The sequence below is a fragment of the Lissotriton helveticus genome, chromosome 6 (genome assembly GCF_964261635.1).
Source record: "Lissotriton helveticus chromosome 6, aLisHel1.1, whole genome shotgun sequence".
NCBI classification, from domain to species: domain Eukaryota; kingdom Metazoa; phylum Chordata; class Amphibia; order Caudata; family Salamandridae; genus Lissotriton; species Lissotriton helveticus.
Window position 1 is genome coordinate 539,460,038 of NC_136067.1, and position 22,095 is coordinate 539,482,132.

General features: G+C 42.2%; 1 protein-coding gene across 2 annotated transcripts in view; it reads left to right on the forward strand.

Moving 5' to 3' along the window:
- Nucleotides 1–22,095, forward strand: part of PHF3 (PHD finger protein 3) — a 716,139-nt gene that overhangs the window by 494,041 nt on the left and 200,003 nt on the right. The gene's annotated exons all lie outside the window — the stretch shown is intronic.

Genomic DNA, 22,095 nt, shown 5'->3' on the forward strand with positions numbered 1-22,095 from the left:
GATGAGCACCCCCTGACTCCAAAGGTCATGTGGGGCTATCTCAGTCAACCCTCCCCTCTCCCTCTTGATTGGCTGTGGTAGGCAATACAGGGCTGTGGAACACGTTCCCTTTTGAAATGCATGGCAACGAAAGACTATTTTTGAGAGACACAGAAAGGAGTAAATAAAGGGTGAGAACAGAGTTTAGTCACAACGTATATAATTTGTTGGTGGTACCATACTGACTTTAGGAAATGTGATGCATTCTAAGATGATGTTACCCTGTGTAAAAATCTTAACCTGTGCTGTGATTTGATGAGCTTTGAGAACATTTTTCTCTCTAATGATTTTCTCAAAGAGGTTCTAAAACGTGTACCAGAGTTAAAATCGGAGCATATTTTGTGTAAATTCACACTATTGTCCTCAGCCATGTGAAAATAAAGTCTTGACATTCTGCAGCCTCCCACAGTGTTGTTATAAACAACTAGAGTGGTAACATTCCTGTGTATGACAAAAGTGTGGCAAATTATAAACCACCATGGTTGAATGAAAGCTGTCAAACTTAATTTCCTTTAGAAATTAACAAAATTGGTGGGCTTGTTTGTCATAGAAATTATGGTTAGTGTTGTAGAAAGGAAAATTAGGATACATTTTGACCCTCAACTATATTCCTTATCCATTTCAGTAAAACATTTTGACATGCAGACTGAAATATAAAACTTCCCTCAGTTTTACCGCATTGTTCTAATGAGCAACTAGAGTGTTAATATTCAGTATTTATGACCTAATTGTGGCACACATGGCTGCTATCTTTCAGGTAAAGCTGTATAATGGAATGTATGAAGAATGAAGAAATGAGGGCACTTTATAACAGAAAATGTGTCCCAAAATGGCCTTCCAAGAAAAAAAGTACTGAAATATATCCCAACTGTCAACAACCCATAAAAATAGCATTTAGTTTAAAAGCCCTTTGTCGATTTTTGAAAATTCATAAAGTTTCCTCAATTTAGCTTTCATGTTCACTAACCATAATTACTTTATGAAAAATACTTATTTTGTTCATTTCTAAAGGAAATACCTTGTTTTACAGTTTTGATACCATCAAGATACCATACCATCAAGATGACTTCAGGTGTGCCACACTTTTGTCATACGCGCAGCATGTTAATGCGCTAGTTATTCATTAGAACATTGCCAAGTGAGAGGGAGCAGAGACATGGACTTAGATAATAGAGTTCAGGGGGGAGGAAGCAGTGGCAGAGGCTATAAACTGACCACGCTGGGCAGTCATAAGGGGCAGTTGCAGCCCAACGGACCCCACATGGCAGGTAGGAGTGGTAGTGGCAGAGCAATGGACCATGGAGGGCAGAGGGTTGAGTCAGAGTAGCAAGCCTAACATGCAGGACAGACAAGATAGGGCTGGGGCATGAACACAGACAACGGAGGGTAGGGGGAGGAGGGCAGAGAAAGCAAGCTGATCGCATAAGGTAGATGGGAGGGGCAGCACATCAGACTATGGAGAGCAGGGGGGAGGAAGAGGCACAAGGAGAGTGAAAGGTCAGGAGGCATGGGCAGCAAGCTGACAGCACATGGTAGGCACAGTGGCAGCACAAATGATCTTGCAGGTTAGGCGGGGTGGGCACAGGCAGAGAAATATAGTAATCCGGGAGGGGGCAGAGGTATGTACACGGACAATGGATGAAAGGGGGCATGGGCCTGAGCAGAAATCTGGTCATGCAGTCCTGGCCGGCGAACAGTGGAAGCACAATCCACAATGGAAGGCAGGAGGAAGAGGAGAGGGGCATGCACACAGACAGTGAATGGAAGTTGAGAGAAGGGCAAGGGTAGCAGTTCAATAATCCTTATTATGCTCTAATATTAAAGTTAGTATTTTGCTTTCCCAGCTGGGTTTCTGTTGCAGTAATGCCCCTGCCCCCCACTCTTTGCCAGACTACTGATGCACTTTGACTTGCTTTGCCCTGGGTCCCTGCCAATCAGGTTCCCAGGGCTTGTGTTCTTTCCCCAATTGGCACCTCTCTGGCCACATGTCAGTTCCTTGTAAAAGGTACCAAGGGTACCAAGGGCACTGTTGTCAGGGAAGGCCTCTAAAGGCTGCAGTACTTATTGTGCTACCCTTAGAGGCCTGTACCTTTACACACACACACTGCCCTTGCCGCTTACGTGTTTTGGTGCAGAACAAAGTGAAGAGTCGACCTGGCACACATCCCTGTGTGCCATGCCTACAACCCACTGCCCTGGCATAGATTAGTCACCCCTCTAGCTGGGTGCACTATACCAGTGGTGAGGGTACAGGTGCATGAGCCCTGTACCCTACAGTGTCTAAGTCAATTCTTAGACATTGTAGGGGCAGTGCTGCCATTAAGAGTATAAGGTGCTGGGAGCTTGTCATAACGAACTCCACTGTACCAGAATGGCTGCACTGAAAACTGAGAAGTTTGATATCAACCAGGGGTGTAGTCATCCTAACGTCAGTAGCCCATTAGCTACTGACCTCGAGACCCCTAAAACGCCCCCTAAATACAGTACTTAGGGGGCAGCCCTGAACCAAGAACTCAGACAAGAAACCAGAAAAAGAAAATAAGGAGGACCGAACATCTGTATCGAAGCCAACAAGAGGACAACACCCACTGACTTGGTCCCACCTCGAACCTGCTTCAGCGAAATCCCGGTGTGTCCTACGGCCAGCAACCTTGAGAAACCCGTATTCCTGCCTGCCTTCCATCCCAAAGACTCTGTCTTCCCTGAACACCGGATTTGTTCATCAACAGACTCCAGCTGAGCCAGGGTCCGTGGGATCAGTTGTCCCCTGATCTGCCTCAAGTCTCCAGCCGACGCCTGCAGCCTCAAACCGGAAGGTCCCCCCAGCCGCGACGAGGAGCTGGTAAGAAGATCCGACCCTAAAAGGCACCCCTGCACCCGACGCCCCACAGCCTTGGGTGGCCCAACCGATGGTGCCTAACCAACCCCCAGCATCCCAACTTACCTCTCCAAGTGGTGGTCGCACCCAGAAGACCTTCGTCCCCGGGCCTGCAGTGTGTTTACAACCCAGAGACTCCCCACTGAAAGCTACAGTGCTCCAGATGCCAAAACACTCTGCACCCAGCCACCCCAGTGCCGCTGAGGGTGCACCTTTTTTGCTGGCCTAGACCCCCATTTGCCCTGAGCTTAAGTCCAGGAGCTTTGCTCCCACAACCCAGTGGCCTGCTTGTCAGCAGCCACCAACCGGAAACCTCTATCCCCGTTGGATAACTTTGGGCTTCAGCACTCTGTACCGGCCGCCCTAGTGCCGCTTAGGGTGTAACAAGAGTGCATCCTTGACTCTTGGGGAACCCCTGAGTCTAACCCCAGAATACCAACTCCCACAACAAAGTTCTTACCTGTTAACCAATAACACTTTTTTCCTCCATTTGATAACATTGACTGTTTTTGTGTGAAAAGTTTCTACGTGTGGAGTTGGAAAGCCTAAGAAATCCATTTAAAATTGTGCTCACCTGTTTACAGGAAATGTCCTAGTGCAGTATCCAGGTATACTGTACTGTGTAAGAAAAGTAATATGCAAAGTAATCTATTGGTCGTTTTACTAAAAAGCCTATACAAAGTATATGTACTGTATTTCCAAAGCATTGTATTTTCAGTAAAAATACTGTCATCAAAACAAAGGTCATATACAATTGCAATCCAAACTGTTACAACTGCATTACTACTGTAAGTATTTATTTCTTACCTGTGCCAGGCTTGCTTGGTTCTAGAAAATAAAATAACTAAAAGAATATTTTTATTAAAAAAACAGTTGGTCTGAGGTTCAGTCTTTGGGTGTGAGAATTCATTTGCTGACTGTGTACAACAAATGCTTAACATTGTCCTCTGATACAGCCTTACTGCTTGACCACACTACCACAAACAGAGAGTAAGGTGTTGCTATAGTAAATTCAGAGCCAGCTTCTTACAAACTGCAGTTTTGTATACATTTATTCTTTTATGACTGTATGCCGAATAGTTGGCTTGTGGAAAGCTTACATTCAGTACATTGAGCTGTTTATAGTGACAAACCAATGATAAAGGGTATATGGCTGATTTCTTATTATGAAAAGTTATGATAAAGGCAGTAAGTCTTCCCCCTCCAGACCTGTCTTGAACCAAACTATCTGAACTTTCCGAAACAAATTGAAACCTTTCTCTTTCGCTAAATATCTCTCGGAGCCTTTTGACTGCACTGCTAGTAGTACTGGGATGCCCTCGGGTAACCATGCGCTTTTAGGCATGCTGTTTCAATTCAATTTTTAATTCAAGTCTGACATATTGATTATAAAAGGCATATTTTAAAGTCAATAGCCATTAAAGAGTGGGTAGTTGTTATTCTAAACAGAAGTTTATAGTGGAATCTCATAGATTAGCTTAGTAGGCAAGGATTCTGGTGTTGGTAACTTCCACTAACAATCCATAAGTATAGAATATTTGCACTGTGAGAATCCTTTTTAAGCCCTGTTAGGCGAAATGATATGTTATGACTGTATACCTGATGGTTGTCTTACGAGAAAGCTTATACTTAGCGTAGCAGGCTTCAGATGGTTATAGTGATAAGCCACTGGTTTTCTATGAAAAATATTTCTGTTGCCGTAGGTCTGATCTGTTTATTTTGAGAGGTTAGGATACAAACATTAGGCTGGAAATATTGATTCTGATAAGTATCTGGTAATATCAACATGCATTTTAGGGTGGATTGTTATTTCTCTGTATTAAAACCTACACAAAATATCAAGTGACCTTTGTAGGAAAGGATTTTAGTGTTGGTTACTGCCTCTGACAAACCTATGAGGGAGAAGATTTGAAATGTTTTAATTCATCCTAGGATCCCGTCTTAGGTGTCTACCAATGTAGGAAGCTGGCTTTTTATGTAGTGGGCCAATGTAGGGGCATACAGTGCAAAAAGTCCAGATGATCCTTATTGGTTTACAGGGCTTACTTTAATAATCACAAGTGTTCTATTTGTGGCAGTGTGGCCCAGCAACTTAGGCTCATCATAGGGGAGTGTTAAGCATTAATCCCCCCTCCCCCCCCCCCCTCCACCCCCCCCCCCCAAACCAAGATGGTGAAATCCTTTTTCGTGTGCCTGGCCTGTAAGTGTGCCACGCCTTCGGACTAGCTAATTTCCCACCTGCCCATGTGCCAATGGACACCAGGGCAGGGGCTTGTGTTCCCCATATCTGGGGGAAACAAGAGTCGCATATCGAAGGTGACAGAGGCTTTGAAGCCTCTGACTTTGATATGCTTAATCACTAGCCATCCTGCTGGAGGAGTTGTGAGCACCTTCCTCCAGAGCAAGCATTTCTGACCTCTAGGAACGCAGACTCTCATCTACAAGGGGTCAGAAACTTGTCTGTGGTGGCACACTAGACAATACCAGTCAACCAACACACTAGAGGACTAGTAGTTTTTTAGGGGGCACCTCTAAGGTGCCCTCTGGGTGCATGTCACAAATCTGATACTGGCATCAGTATAGATTTATTGCGGTGAGGTGTTTGATACCAAACACAGTTATTTTCAGTGAAGCAATTGTGTAGCTGGGTAACTGCCCAGAACATACCTTTAAAATGGCTTCCTGATCACTTGCAAGATCTTAGCAATGGTGCTAGACTTCACAGGCATATCTGCCCATGCATATGTGCCCTCACATGTAATATAATGCACCCCTCATTAGGATTTTAAGGAATGCTGTAGGGGTGACTTACATATAATACATGCAGTGTACTTGGGCGAATCACACAAGGAGTGGGCAATGTTGTGTTTTCAGAAGGGCTTGCGCCCTTTCACGCATCCTGCTATGGCAGTCTGCATGCAGTTTTTATTTGTGTCCCTTTGGGTGGTCCCAATCTGTAACCCATACGGACCCTCTGTAGTACCCATGCCCTGGCTGCCATAGGTACCATTTACCAAGGACTTACAAGTGTTCTAAAGTCCTTGCCAATTGGGGTCCAATTGAGCATGTCATAGTTTTTAGGGAAAGAGCACTGGCATTAGGGCCTGTTAAGCAGGTACACCTTGTGCATCCTGTCAAGAAACATCAGTACCAGTGTGCAAAAAGTGGGGGTGACCATCTCAAAAAGGGGCACATTATACAACTAGGATCTTGTAATTAAACAAATCATGAAATAATACTTATATGTTCGAGGCATGTGTGCTGTAGATCACATGCTTTGCATACTCCTGCCATCTAGTGTTGGGTCTGGATGTTTGCAAGTTGTTTTTCTTCGAAGAAGTCTTTCCAGTCACAAGGTTATGTGACTGCTCCTTTTGGTAACAACATGCATGGTCATGGACCCCATTGTTAGATTGTTTTTTTCCGCCATCGGATTCAGACTTGTATTGCTGCTCTCCTGTTCGAAGCCATTCTTCGGGTTCTCCTTGGTGCGCAATCCACTCTACCCTTGACGGTATTGTTTTGGTACGCATATCCGTCTTCTCCGTGTACCGTATCAGTCGAAGAAAACTAAATTTTTATCGGGAAACTCATGGAATGCTTAGGGCATCACCATGTCAGTCCATCTCGCGGTTGATGGAACGGACTCCATTTCAGTTCTGTCGTCGGTGCCACGGGAAGTATCCACGCACCTATTTGCACAAAGTGTTCAACTTGTGCTTGTCCCCTGAGCGAACAGTACTGCGACGCGTGCAATCGTTTCGATCCAAAAAGAGACTCCTCGATCGTTGGGCACGACGTTGTGAAATGCAGAGCCAGAACGTCAAGTACATGCCTGACATCTTCAGCAAAGATTCAGAGCAGGAGGAATTTGATGCACAAGGTGCCGAAGATGAGATGGAGGGGCAACCCCTCTCGGTGCCGTAATCAGACTCCGAGATGGAAGAGGACTTACCATTGGGCCAACTTCAAGGTCGCGTGAGTACAGAACACCCCTTGCCCCTAAATCCAAATGTTACTAAACATAACCTTCCACGCCTAAGTCCAAAGTGTCTTCTGAGTCGAAACCTTTCGCACTGTAAAGGCAAAATATTTGGGTATCGAAGTTGTCGGTACCGAAATCAAATGACGTTCCTCCTAGAACACATGATCAGATTTTGACTTTCCATCCCCTAAAACAAATCCTAGACAAAAAGAACTGTACATCAATCCTGATACAGGACATCTGGTCACTAAAAGGCCTCAAAAGCATAAACCAGAGTCTGAGGACATTCCATATTCAATTCCATTGAAGAAGAAGAATACTGGAACTAATCTTTCTCCTCCTCCTCTTCCAACTCATTCCCCTACACCACCACCATCTTCTCCTACACTAGAGCCACTGTATACTATAGCGCAGGTCTCTCCACCCTCACAGCCTCTTGATTATCAGAAAGATGATTTAGATGATATAACATAATCCATTATCATTAGACCCCTGGAGGGATTATGATTTTGATCAGCCGGCAGATAATGACCCAGATCTCTACCCTGCAAGGCCTTCCCCCTCCTGATGATAATGTAGGGTATTTATAACTGTTAGCTAGAGCTGCTCTGTACCATGGGGTACAATTACACAAGGAATCACGTAAGGATGATTTCTTATGTGAAACATTAGGCAGCACACACAGGTCTACCCAGTTTCTCCCCATGCTTAAGGGCATGTTGAGACATGAAGATGAGATATTTAAAGACCCTGTCAGAGCTCGAATTCTCACTCCTAGAATAGACAAAAAGTAAAAACCAGCTCCATCTGATCCAATATACATTAAAGGGCAATTGCCTTTGGACTCGCTAATGGTTTCTAAAGCTCGTAAAAGCGCTAATTCACAAACCTCTGGAGATGATCACCCTCCAGACAAAGAATTTAATCTACTAGATGCTTCTGATAAAAGACTAGCTGCCCAGGCTGCAAATCATTGGTGTATTGCTAGCAACCAAGCCCTTTTAGCCAGATATGACAGAGCTCACTGTGACGAAATGAAGCAACTGCTCCAATATCTCCCAGTTGAACACAAGGCTAAAGCACACGATTTTGTGCAAGAAGGGAAGCTCATCTCTAATTCATCAATTTGGATGCGGCTGACACTGCAGCCCGAGAAAATAATATCGGTGTGTTACTTAGGAGACATGCTTGGTTAAGAATTACTGGTTTCATACCGGAGGTTCACCAGTTTATTCTAAATTATCCATTTGATAAGCAACACCTTTTTGGGCCAGAAGTAGATCAGGCATTAGTAAAAATGAAAAAAGATACAGAGGTAGCCAAATCTATGGGAGCATTACAATCTCCTTCTAACCGTGGCTCCTTTCGTCGATCTTTTTTTACCGTGGTGGCTCCAACAATATATCTTCGGACGCCAATACTTCCTCCTATAAAGGGGGCAATCAAGCCTCTACATGAGGTTTCTTAAGGGGAGGATATAGAGGAAAAAACTTTGAGGGCAGAGGCAGAGGTTCCACTCCACGCAACTCCCCCTCCCCAGTTAACAGTGACTTATTCATCAACCCCCCCCATCATTCAACACCAGTCAGGGGATGTCTTCAACAGGTCCTTTCCGTTTAGCAGTCAATAACTGAAAAAATGGGTGCCAGGAATTATCCAAAATGGTTATTGCCTGGAGCTTATCAACAATCCTCCAAACATTCCACCTCATGTTCACAAAATGTCATCAGAACACATACACCTTCTCAAACAAGAAGTACACATCTCTTCTGCTCAATGATGCTATAGTACCATTCCCACTAAAATATGAAGGGTCTGGGGTTTACTCTCTGTATTTTCTAATTCCCAAAAAGGACTGCTCCTTGAGGCCCATCCTAGACCTCAAAGAACTCAATCAGTACATACTATCTGATCATTTCCATATGGTGACACTTCAGCAAGTGCTCCCACTTCTATAACAATTCTACTTTGTCTACTCTAGACTGAAAGGAGGCATATTTCCATATTCTAATTAACCCCGCTCATCAAAGGTATCTCAGGTTTGTGATAGCGGGAAAGCAATACCAATTCAAAGTCCTTCCTTTTGTAGTCACCACTGCTCCAGAGTATTTACCAAATTCCTGGCAGTAGTCACAGCTCATCTGAGAAGACAGCAAATCCATGTCTTTCCCTATCTGGACGATTGACTCATCAAAGCCAACTGTTACCAAAAGTATCTCCAACTCACTCAAGCTGCAATTCACCTGCTCCATTAGCTGGGATTTACGGTGAATGTGTTAAAATCTCATCTTCAACCTTCAAACACTCAGTCCTATCTGGGAGGCACTATAAACACTCCCAAAGCATTGGCATCTCACAATACAGTCAGAATTAGCAACATTCAGTCCCTTCTCACTCACTCACTTTCAGACCAACCACTCAATACCAGCCAGAGTTTTCATGCAACTGCTAGGAATGATGGCGTCTTGCATTGCAATTGTGTCTCATGCAAGGCTTCACATGGGCCCCCTTCAACAATGTTTAGCAAGTCAGTGGAAACAATCACAGAGTCGTCTAACCGATCTAGTGTTGATGGACAGACACACCCCTCGCTCTCTGCAGTGGTGGAACCCACACAATCTGTCCAAAGGGCGGCCTTTTCTCGAACCAGTTTCACAGACAATACTAACAACAGACGCATCAATGACTTATTGGTGTGCTCACCTACAGCATCACACAATACAAGACTTGGGGAGTCAACAGCAGAAACATCTCAACTTAAACCAATTGGAGCTTTTAGCAGTCTTTCTAACACTGAAAGCCTTCCAAATTCACCTAATAGGCAAAGGTGTCCTAGTTCGCACAGACAACATGACAGCAATGTATTACATACAAAAATAGGCGGGGGCACATTTTCTCCAACTGTCAGGATTAGCACATACCATTTGGAAATGGGCAATACACCACAAAATGTATCTCCTAGCCGAACACCTTCCAGGAGTAGACAATCAGATTGCCGACCTCCTAAGCAGACAGAGACAGCAAATCCACGAGTCGGAACTTCATCCCCAGGTTCTCCTACCATATTTCCAACAGTGGGAATTTCCTCACATAGACCTATTTGCAACAGCAGAAAACGCAGAATGCCAAGACTGAGCCGCCAGGTTCCCACACCCACTACCCAAAGGCAATGCCCTATGGATGTACTGGTCAGGGATATTTGCCTACGCCTTTCTGCCTCTCCCACTCATTCTACTAGTGGTTCGGAAGCTCAGGCAAACATCCGTCACACTAATCCTAATCGCTCCCACATGGGCCAGTCAACCCTGGTTCACAACCCATTGGAGCTCTCAGTTCCACACCAAAAGCTACATCTCACCTCCAGCCTCTTCACACTAAGCCCTGGAGAAATCAGACACCCACAACCCAAACAACTCAACCTGGCGATCTGGCTCCTGAAGTCATAGAGTTTGTTTATTTAAACGGTATGAATATCCTGAAAGCAGTCAGAAAACCTCCCACAAGAGCATGTTATGCGGCTAAATAGAAACGATTTGTTATATACTGAAATAATAACACTATTCACCCATTAGAAGTTTCCATACAGAACATCATCTGTTACTTGTTACACTTACAGCAATCTGGAGTAGCCTACACATCAATTTGCTTACATCTAGCTGCAATAGTCTAGCTGCAATAGCTGCGTATTTACAAAATAGAAAACACTTATCTCTATTCAGAGTACCAGTCATCAAAGCCTTTATGGAAGGATTAAAAAGAGTAATACCACCAAGACTTGCACCAGTTTGGAATCTAAACATTGTACTTACACTGTTAATAGGTCCACCTTTTGAGCCAATGCATAGGTGTCAACTGCAATTTCTATCATGGAAAGTTATTTCCTCATCGCAATTACTTCATTAAGAAGAGTTGGTGAACTCCAGGCATCAACCTTAGAAGAACCCTTCTTTCAACTTCACAGAGACAAAGTAGTAGTTCGTACTAACCCAAAGTTCCTACCTAAAGTGATGTCTGCCTTTCACATCAATCAATCAGTTGAGTTGCTTGTGTTCTTTCCTCAACCTGATTCAGTGGCACAACAAGCTCTACACACCCTTGATGTACGAAGAGCTTTAAAGCAACTCTTTGTTGCTTTTGCTCCACCACACAAAGGCAATCCCATAGCTAAATCAAGTATTTCTATATGGATTGTCAATTGTATACAAACATGCTATTAGTATCCCCTAGAGCACGTTCTACTTGCAAAATAGGGGCTACTATGGCCTTCTTGGGGAATATTCCCCTAGCCGACATAAGTAAGGCAGCAACATTGTCTACACCGCACACATCCACCAAACATATTGTGTAGATGTGTTAGCAAGGCAGCAAGCTAATGTAGGCCAGGTCATACTCAAAACCTTGTTTCAAACAACTACAAGTTACTAGTTAGCCACCACTGCTTTATAGTCTATGCAAAGCACGTGATCTACAGCACACATGCCTCGAACGGATAATGTTTCGTACCCAGTAAGCATCTGTTCTTGGCATGTAGTGCTGTAGATTTACATGTGCCCACCTGCCTTACCGGTCACTTCTAGCTGTTGTAGTTCTCACTTATACATACGCATGAACATCTCTATTCTACACTCACTTACTCCATTGTCACCCTCTGCAGCGAAATAATCTAATAATAGGGTTGAAGCCCATGCGCAATGTTACCAAAAGGAGGAGTCACCTTATCTAGTGACTGGAAAGACTTCTTCAAAGAAAAACAACTTGCAAACATCCAGACCCAACACTAGATGGCAGGAGTATGCAAAGCATGTGAATCTACAGTGCTGCACGCCAAGAACAGGTGCTTACTGGGTAAGTAATATATATATATATATATATATATCTGTGCTTCTCTTGTGTGAACCTGCTGCTTGACGAGGATGACGACGACACATGTAGATGCTTTAAAACTTTTTGTCGACCACCATTGAACGCATTTTGGCTGCGCAGCAGCCTTGCTCACCAATGCCGAGGCATGGTTTACAGCTAAGCTATAAACATTTTTTTGTGTGTGTCAGTTGAGAACTACAGTGTAAACAATACTGAAAACAGAGTTAGTTTCCATTGCATTACTATAATTGATTCGTAAATCATAATGATTTTCCCTACATAAGTCATGTACCAATGATTAGGCAGTGCAATGCTTCTAGTTTCAAAGAAATTTGTTTAAAACACAACATCAAAATCCATAATTTGGTTCCGATTTTTGGTTCCCAAATATTTCTTATTTTTGCAGACTTTTATATCATTTGTGTGGATATTTGAAACATTATTTTTGAAACCATATAATTCATTTCAATTCCACCATTAAGGAACCTTTTTTTTCAATTAAAATGATATTCAAATTCATGCGGTCTGTTCAATTCATAGCATAAATTCCTGTGTTTTCTTCTTTTCTTTTGTTTGATTAAGCCCAAGTGGGCAATCAAATAATGGTACATTGTATGTTGCTCTTGTAAGCTCTGTAAAGTGCCAAGTGCAAAATAACAGTAACATTGTATAACTATATAGCTATTGCAGTATAGGAGGTTTATATCAAACAATTCATTGTTTACAAGTGTGTATGGAAATCTTCTTCTCTATTCAAGCCCCTTGCGGTTTTAGTGTCCAGCTCAATAATATAGCTAGACTCAACCTTTCTTAATTTATTTTCTCTATTGCCACCCCTGATGTCGGATGCAACTGCATCTACCACGAAGTACGTCAAGCCATTCACATCTTTTTTGTGAAAGACTTCAAAATGGCACGCTACTGGATATGTTCTGTCGCCATTTTTGATTGCTCTCAGGTGTTATAATATGCGTTTGTGAACTTCCAGAATTGTACTTCCCACGTACCGTTGACCACAAGGACACTGTAGCACGTAGACTGCAAATTCCGTTTTACAATTGAATTTACCTTTCATCTTTTTCATTACATTGGACAATCCTGGTTTGTACTGCTCTGTATTTGTTCCATGCAGGCATGCTTTACATTTAGGGCATTTCAAAAATCCCTGCCTCCTGCTTAGCCTTGTTGTTTTCGGTCTGACACCTTTTGTAGTATTCCTGACAAGCACTTGTTATAATGATCTTGCTCGCCTGAATGTTACCGGCGGTTTACGCGGCACTGCTTTTCCTAAAATTGTGTCATTTCTTATAATATGCCAATGTTTATTTAGGATACTTCTTACAATTGTTTGCTGTTTACTAAGTGTAGTTATTATTCTACACTGTTCTCTGTTTACCTTTCCCATGTTTTGCTTGTGCTTTTCCGGTATTGAACAAAATTTCTTCTCTTGGTTGTTTCGTACCTCTAAAAACAGCAGACTCAATACATTTCTCTGGATACCCTCGGGCTTTAAATCTGCATTTTAAACAATTGATCTCATTGTTGGTTTCATTCTCTTCACAGCAGTTACGCCTAGTTCTTAAACATTCTCCATATGGAATGCTCCTGATCAGGTTTTTGGGTGAATGCTAGTTACATGAAGCAATGTGTTCCCTGATATTGGCTTCCTGTACAATTTGGTTTCAAGCTTCTTTTCCTTAATGTACACTGCAGGGTCTAAGACGTTTACACTTACTGATGTTGCTTGTAAAGCTTAAGTTTAAATGATTTAACGGTATTTGGTTAAGAAATTCTTTAGCTTCACTTTCTGACCCTTTCCAAACCAGGAACAAGATGTCAATAAAACGACTCCAGTGCATGATGTGTTGCTCCCATTCCTCCTGCTATTTTATGCAGAGCACCTTCTCCTCCCACCAGCCCATATGCAAATTTGCATAGCTGGGTGCGAAGAAGTACCATCGCTATACCGCACGCCTGGTGGAAGAGCTCCCCACTGAACAAAAAGAAATTGCTCGTGAGGCATCTCTCTAACATCTGTAATACCATCTGAGTGTGTGACCATAATCTCAAAGGTCTTGCCCCTAGAAAATGTTTTATGGCTCTTAGGCCATCTTTATGTCTGATACTTGTGTAAAGTGTGGACACATCAATTGTAATACACACACACACACATATATATATATATTCACTGAAAAAACCATAGGTTATAGACCATATATAGTTAGGAATTAGCATTTACAAAACCTTATTTTACTCACACAAAACCATTGAAATTCCATATATAGTTAGTTGCACTAACTATATATCGCGCACCCGCAATCCACTGCTGATGATGTCACATATTACATAATTCATGACATGGTCAGTGACATCACTGATGACATCACTGATGACATCTCAAATGACATCACTGATGACATGACTGATAACAACATCCAGTGATTTTTTGTTTCTGTAAAGTTTAAATATGTCTTACATATTGAAGATTGAGTGGATGTGTAAGTGTCTGGACGAAGGATTTAGTAGGTGCATGACTGACTGTATGAGTGAGTGATTAAATGTGTCTCACTGAGTGCATGGGTTAGTGACTAAACTGTCTTAATTTGTGCATCATTATGTCTGTTGTTCTGTAAACTGCTGCATGTCTTGATCAGTAGCTGTATGAGTAACTATATGGGTTATTGATTGATTGCCCAAGTATTTGTATGGGAGACTGAGTGTGTGTGTGTGGCTGGCTGGGAGGTGTGTGACTCTGTGCAGATCAATGTGTACTTGTATCAATGATTGTATAAGAAGGTAAGTATGTGTTAGTATATGTTTGAAAATGTAAGGTGCTCTATGTTTAACTGTATAGACAAGAAAATGGAAGTGTCATTAATTCTTTACATGACTGACTAGGTGAGTGAGTAACTCCATGGATGAGTGGCAGACTGTGACTGTCTGTATAGGTGTATGAGTGCATATGATAGTGTTGTAAAGATGAGTGATTGTATGTATGAATGATTGTATGGGTGAATGAGTGAAGGTGTGTGTAGACGTAGGAATCAGTGAGTGCGTATGTAGTAACTAGTATTGGTGTGTCAATGGTTTCAAAAATTATACTCTGTATTTAACACTGGGTGAAACAGAGGTTATATTAAAATGTGAGGAGATGCATTGCATTGTCACATGAATGATATCATCAGTGATGTGGTCATTGATGTCAAATGAGATGTCATCAGTGATGTCATCAGTGATGTCATTTGAGATGTCATCAGTGATGTCACTGACCATGTCATGAATGATGTAATATGTGACATCATCAGCAGTGGATTGCGGGTGCGCGATATATAGTTAGTGCAACTAACTATATATGGAATTTCAATGGTTTTGTGTGAGTAAAATAAGGTTTTGTAAATGCTAATTCCTAACTATATATGGTCTATAACCTATGGTTTTTTCAGTGAATTTTCAAGGTTTTGTAAATGCTAATTCCTAACTATATATGGTCTATAACCTATGGTTTTTTCAGTGAATTTCATTGGTTTTTTAACAGCTAATATCTGTAGCTGTAAAATGTATTCTTCTTTAAATCCAAAAATATATTTTATATGTTTATGAATAATTTTTTTTTAAAATATTTTTTTTTCTTCGTTCCCGCTTCGCGAATCGGGAAGCTTCCCGTTAGCTGACCTTGATGCCGCGAAATAGACCGCGAGCCGGTAAACGTTTCTTTACCGCAACTGCCGCGTTAGAAAACAACATCGTGACGCCTCCCGTCCGCATGACGTTTCGAGTTGTCGCGTGATACGTCATATGACGTGCTACGTTAGCGAACTGGTACGCGAAGCGAGTCGCAAAGCGCAGGTTTCTGGAAGCAAACCGGGAGGCCCTGCAAAGCGCTTAACGTAAACACAGCAGGTCATGTGACTTGGTAATAACACTTTTCATTGGTTCATTTCACTTTTGGTTTCCTAATGATGTAAGACTAGGTCATATAATCTAAAATGAACACTTTTCATTGGTTGAGAACTCTTGTTTTTCCCAAATGATGAAAATCCCTCCTTCTTTCCTCACTCTGACTTTCATCATTGTGAGAGAAAGACCCTTTGTGATCACTGAGCAATGGCTTCTTTAGTAGCTTCAGCTGGTGCTTCCCCACCACCTCCACCACATCCAAGGAAGAGTGGACCACCTGCTCAAGTTATAATTCAACAAGAAGAGGAAGAAGAGGAACAGGACGACGAGCACGAAGAGAGGCAGTTTTTGCCTGAGCAGCCCAGGACGTCTCACCGGAAAGAAAACTTCATTTGGCAATTTTTTTAAATTCCCAAAGGTCAGAAAAAAGTAAATGCAAGATACGTAACTTGCCTTATATGTCAAGATAGACTGTCCAGAGGAACCGAGAAAAAATACAGTTTCGGAAACTACACAATGCATCGCCATATGACTAGGTGGCATCCTAACAACTACAGTGCTGCACAGTTTCGGAACGACCTAGATAATCTCCCTATTATGGCCAGAAGATCTGTTGTACCGGAAGTAACGGGACCAGAGGGCAGGGAGATGGTGCCAAATATACAAATGAAATTTGGTGAAGTAAAACACATCTGCGTATTTTGCGATGGATTCATTTCCTACGGAGAAAGAAGCATCACTCTGATCAACAGAGCTATTGACTATCATATACAAGTTTGTACGAAACGCCCAAAATAATAAATACTTCTTTTTTTGTTTTGTTGCTCCTGTTGAGCCCTTTACAATGAATCGTTTTCATTGCCCCCTCCAAGAAAACCCAAAAAAAATATAAAACTGTTCAGAAAAATTCAAAAAAAGTAAAAAAATGTTCCGAAAAATAATAAAAAAAATATAAAACAACAAAAACAATAAAAAAAAAAAGTTCTTTTCAGAACTACCTCCCCGTTATTAAAAAATTGGTACAATATTTGGAACTGTGCCAACCTCTATTTCTCTTAGTTCGCTTCCCAGTTCGCTCGCCGGTACGCGAACCGGAAGCGAACCAAAAACAGTAAGTATAAGGGAAGGAAACAGACACTTATGTTAAAAGAAAGACAGCTATAGGGGAGTAAACTAGAGATACTATTACCCGTAATCCGCTGCTGATGATGTCACATATTACATCATTCATGACATGCTCAGTGACATCATCAGCAGAGGATTGCGGGTTTTTTGGCAACGTGCCTTATCCACGGTTTAATAACGCTGCCTTTTGCTTTATATAAGTTTTCAAATTGTATGAAATATATACCAATAGGTCGTTATGAACCTTTAGGTAGTGCTTTTCTTCATGAGGTCTGGTCGCTTCCATACACATACAGATGTTTCAAAGATGATCAAGAAGTTTATCTGAATGGAGAGGAATGCACTGAGACGCCAGATCATTCACTAATGTGTAGGCACATACAGTTACACGGTTCATGCAACAAACACCGACCAAATATGGCTTGCGTGTTGCAAGGCACGCCAGTTCCTGCTATCATCCCCACGTTCAAGTTGTTGGAAAATGGTAGTTATTTGATGCTCAATAATGAAGATTGTTCTGGGTTAATTAAAAGTATTCCTTTTATCGTAACAGTAAGTGAACGGGTTATTTGCTGCAGAAATGTTCTATTTCCTCCCACACATGAACATAGGGAGTTTTCAATCTCGCCACAAATACCAACCTTGGGAGCAGATTTCAACGGCATGGCAAGAATAAGAGCTCTTTTGTCTCAGAGAGAGGTGGCCTTGAGTTCGGCCCGTGAAACTTTCGTGCTTCACATAGCGAACACCCGTACAGAGGTGCAGACCCTTTTCAATTCAGATTTGCCTTTCCATTTCAGCAAGATGGTTCGGACTATCTCTAACGCATCCTCCACAAAGGCCCTGGCGCACTTTTTTAAAGTTGTTACCAGTGGTCTCGTGACTTCATTTGAGAAAATCTTTGGAGTCATCCCTACTTTCTTTCATTGTATTTTTTCCACTCTGCTTCGTGGATTGCCATTTTTACTTGCATTACCAGCGGACGCTCTTGTGCTTTTTTACATTTTTAAATATGGATGTCCCTCCTATGCAACCTCCCGCCCTGCAGCTGCTGACACTGTTCCGCAATCGCATGCTAGAATATTATGGCACAATGCCGTTGGCGATATTAAGCACGGCATATGGATTATCTTTTCGATTCTCCTACTTCACCTGTGTCCAGCCTGTATTTCACTGCCTGACCTGTGATTTCGATTGGGCCATTGATTTGTGTCTCTGCGGACCGGTTTCTCCTGACGTCGACTTTAATCAGCTGATGACTCCTATCATTACTCACGAGTTGGTTTGTCCTGGCGAAAGGATTATGGCTGTGGCATTGATGCATGGACTAATTGGTCCCTGGAATTTACTGGCGGCAACACAGTCTTTCTTGGAACAGAGCTTTCTTGAAAACCCACCGAGCTGTCCTCTGATGGTGATAGAGGATCCGGTGCTGGGAGAGCACGTATGTTCTTTTCCGCTTTTAAATTGGATGGCTGAACTGTTTTCGGATGAAGACGGTGACTTCCTATTGGAGGCTGTTGCAGCTTATTTTGCATACACAGTTATGTCATAGACCTTTTTCATGTTTGATATGCTGAGTACTAGCATTTCATTGACAATTCATTGACTTATTTGTCAAGTTTTTATTATTTACCTTGCCTATTGGCTTAAGACTCGATAAAGTACTTGGCTGTTTTATTTTTCTTTAGCATTAAATTTTCCTAGTTTTTAATGCTTTACCTTGCGGACCGTCCAAAGATAAACTTGCAATCTGCTCTCATGAGATGGCACTTCTATTATCTTATTCAGTTCGTTTCCGGATCATGGGGAGGTGTCATCTACGTCCTGGATATCTTTACACCGTGTTAAGTTAGCATGGGCTCATTACCGGTTTAAACGCCATTTTTCCTTTTTTGCAACTTCTGCACACGACACTTAGTTGTTGCTTTAGCTTTCAACCTAGTAGTTCCGTCGTGGTTTACATGAGAATAATATGTTATTGCTCTACTATCTGCTTTGCTTGTTAAACTATATCTGTACAGCGAGTGCTAAAGTTTCAAGAACAACACGATACAGAATTGTTATGAGGTCTGATCTCCACGACTTCATACTCATAACATAAGTGCAACTTCTGCCAATTCTGGGCATGAGGCGGGTTTTATATTGCTTTGCCGAACACACATACACAACACTTGATGCGGTTCACATGAAGAGAGAGCTGGTGTATGCTGATGTGATTCCTTCAAATCTAAAACACTAAAGTATGGGCACGCCCTAAACCAACACAAAGAGACCTTCTTAGCAAATAATATAATATGTGTATTAGGGAGGGTGACATATAAGCAGCCGCAGGCCGTGGAGGGAGTTACGGTGAGGCAGGGAGGCGGGGAGGGGGAGAAGCAGGGTGGAGCCCTCTCCACCCTGCCCCTCCCCCTCCCCGCCTCCCTGCCCCACAGTAACTCCCTCCACGGCCCGCGGCTGCTTATAAGTGTTGCTAACTCTTATTCATTTACAGCATGTTAACATACTGTCACCATTCGCTTTTTATGTACTAGTAACTATGCTGGTAATTTTGCTACTGATAATATGTGTACTTGTATTATCTAAGATACTACGCCTGAGAAGACGGCATTAGTAAATAAACATTTCAAATACACATGTGTTCTTCTTAACTCCATGTTCTGGTTTCTAAGAAATATATAACGACCGACTGTTCATGAGTTCCACGTATCCTGAGGTACTATAAGTTCATATTCTGGATTGTCTAAACATTGAGAGTTTGTTATATCCAATGTGACACTGTACCTAGCTTGCTAAAGGGTTTTTGATTACTAAGGTGAGTTTTGGGACACCCTAATTCGCTGAGGTTCCAATCCTCTGTCCACAGTTCTGTGTGAGAACAGAAACCCTGCGACAGGGGCACCCCCGACCCTTGCTGGAGCTTCATCACACTTGCGATACAACTCCAGCAATGCGCCACCTTTACGGCACAGATACATCACGCATCTGTGCTGTTTTTGCCCCATGATGCGCCGCATTGTAAATGCAGCACACCATAGGTGACGGAACAGCGGCACAGAATGACTAACACATCCCTGGTGATGCGCCAGTCATCATAAATCTATCCCTATGCTTCTTATCTTGTTAGAGATGAACCGCCATATGTATCATCAAAGTTTTTTGCATTTCCTAAATAGCGAACTTTAAGGAATAAATAGCGATTCTTTACCATTCCTAGTTTGCGATGAGCTATTTGCTAATTACAAATTACCCATTCATTTCCTTCATTTCCATAGGGCGGTTGGACTCACTTTTAGCTCGAACGGCTGAATGGATTTGCACGAAACTTGGCAAAATTGTAGGGACTGGTAGCCCGATGTGCCTTTGCTATGTCTCAAGATATATGCTCCAGTGGTTTTTACGAAAATTAACTTTGAAAAATATATATTGGGCTACATTGGCCTATATATATGTTGGAACCCAAATGTAGCCCAATGTAGCCCAAAGATGGCCGCCAGAGACGAAAAAAAACAAATGTAGCCCAAATATCAGCCAGATGTAGCCCAACTATAGCCCAGTGACAGAATGACCAATCAGCGTCGCAAACCTCCGTTACGCGAAGCGGAGCGCTGTTACAGATATATATCTTTTTTTGAACGTTAATTTCTCAAAATCCACTGGAGCACATATATTGAGACCTAGCAAAGGCACATCGGGCTACCAGTCCCTAATATTTTACCAAGTTTCGTGCAAATCCATTCAGCCGTTCGATTATTATTATTTTTTTTTTTTTTTGCCCCGCGGGGCCCTTTTAAAACCTCCACATCAAACCTAGGGGGTCAGCGAGGATCTACTATTCCCCCTTATGGTCATTTGCCCCTTCGCTTTCGCCTCCTCTTGTCTCTCGATCCTACCGAGAGACAAGATGGCGGCCGCTACGGACTGTTTGGAATGTTGACAGACGCCGGAGAACCAATCAGCTTCGCTTCACAAAGCTCCGTTGCGCGAAAAGTACGCGTCCTGGAGCGCTGCCCGGTCCGCTGTTACAGATATATATCTTTTTTTAAACGTTAATTTCTCAAAATCCACTGTAGCACATATATTGAGACCTACAAAAGGCACATCGGGCTACCAGTCCCTACAATTTTGCCAAGTTTCATGCAAATCCATTCAGCCGTTCGGGCTAAAAGTGAGGCCAACCACCCTATGGAAAACTCAATGTTAAAAACACGTTCTGGGACCCCCCTTTTTTCTCGGCCCCCCCTTGACGAACCCCCCCCAAATTTTCAAGGGCTGCTCAGAAACAAAATGTGCCATTTTCCTGAAAATTTCAGCCAATTCCGTCCACAAACGCCAAAGTTATTAGACATAGAATTTTCAAAAATCCCATAGAGAAAAAATCCTAACTATATATACCTACTGGCTCACCTTCAACGGAACGAAAAAGACGAGAAAGACCCTGGTTTAGTGCAAGTTTTTTAAAATATTTATTTCCGTGCTTGCCATATCGTCACGACGCGTTTCGGCAGATCCCTGCCTTGATCACATGACCTATATATATATATCTAGTAAGCATCTGTTCTTGGCATGTTTATCTCAGTATGGATACATAGCGCTACTTTGGGTCCACCCTGGTCTGTCTGTCATTTGCACTCTGCTTCCATCCATGACAATAAAATGCATAGGGTAATATTTTAGTCTGCATCATTGGCTCTTTCGCTTGTGAACCATGGCATTTTCTGATCATGTTTTTACATTCTCGTGGAAATGAGTGTGCTTTAGTATGAGGGTTGGTTGGCGATTCTTATAGTTTTGGATTATCTCTTTCAATGAGTCCCCTTTCATTTCTCTGTTTTTTTTCTTTTTATTTTAATGGTTTTTACGACACTACTCCACTGACAGTTTGAATGGGTTGTTTGCTTGACTTTCTTTTCATCCGCATTACTAAGTATTCCACATGGTCACTTTCTCTAAACCAGGAGGCTATGGAGTGCTGTTGTCTGTAGTGTATCTTTGTTTTACCATTCCATTATGGCCAACAGTTTGCTTTTAAATGCGGCAGTGATTATTGTTTTGAAGGTAATTGCAATTTAAAACAATGATAGACTGTTTACAGTACCTTTACAAGACAGACACACTCTGCTATGTTTAGATTTGTTATTGTAAACATATGCCCGCCATGTTTAGAAGGCAGCATTTTTTTTATTCTTTCAATTCATCTGGCATATGTTGTTGAGTTTGTGTGTGTTTTATTGTGGTGGTGTTAGAGGGTGAATGGACGGATGAACAAGTGGATTGATGAATGGATGCATGAGTGCAAAGATGA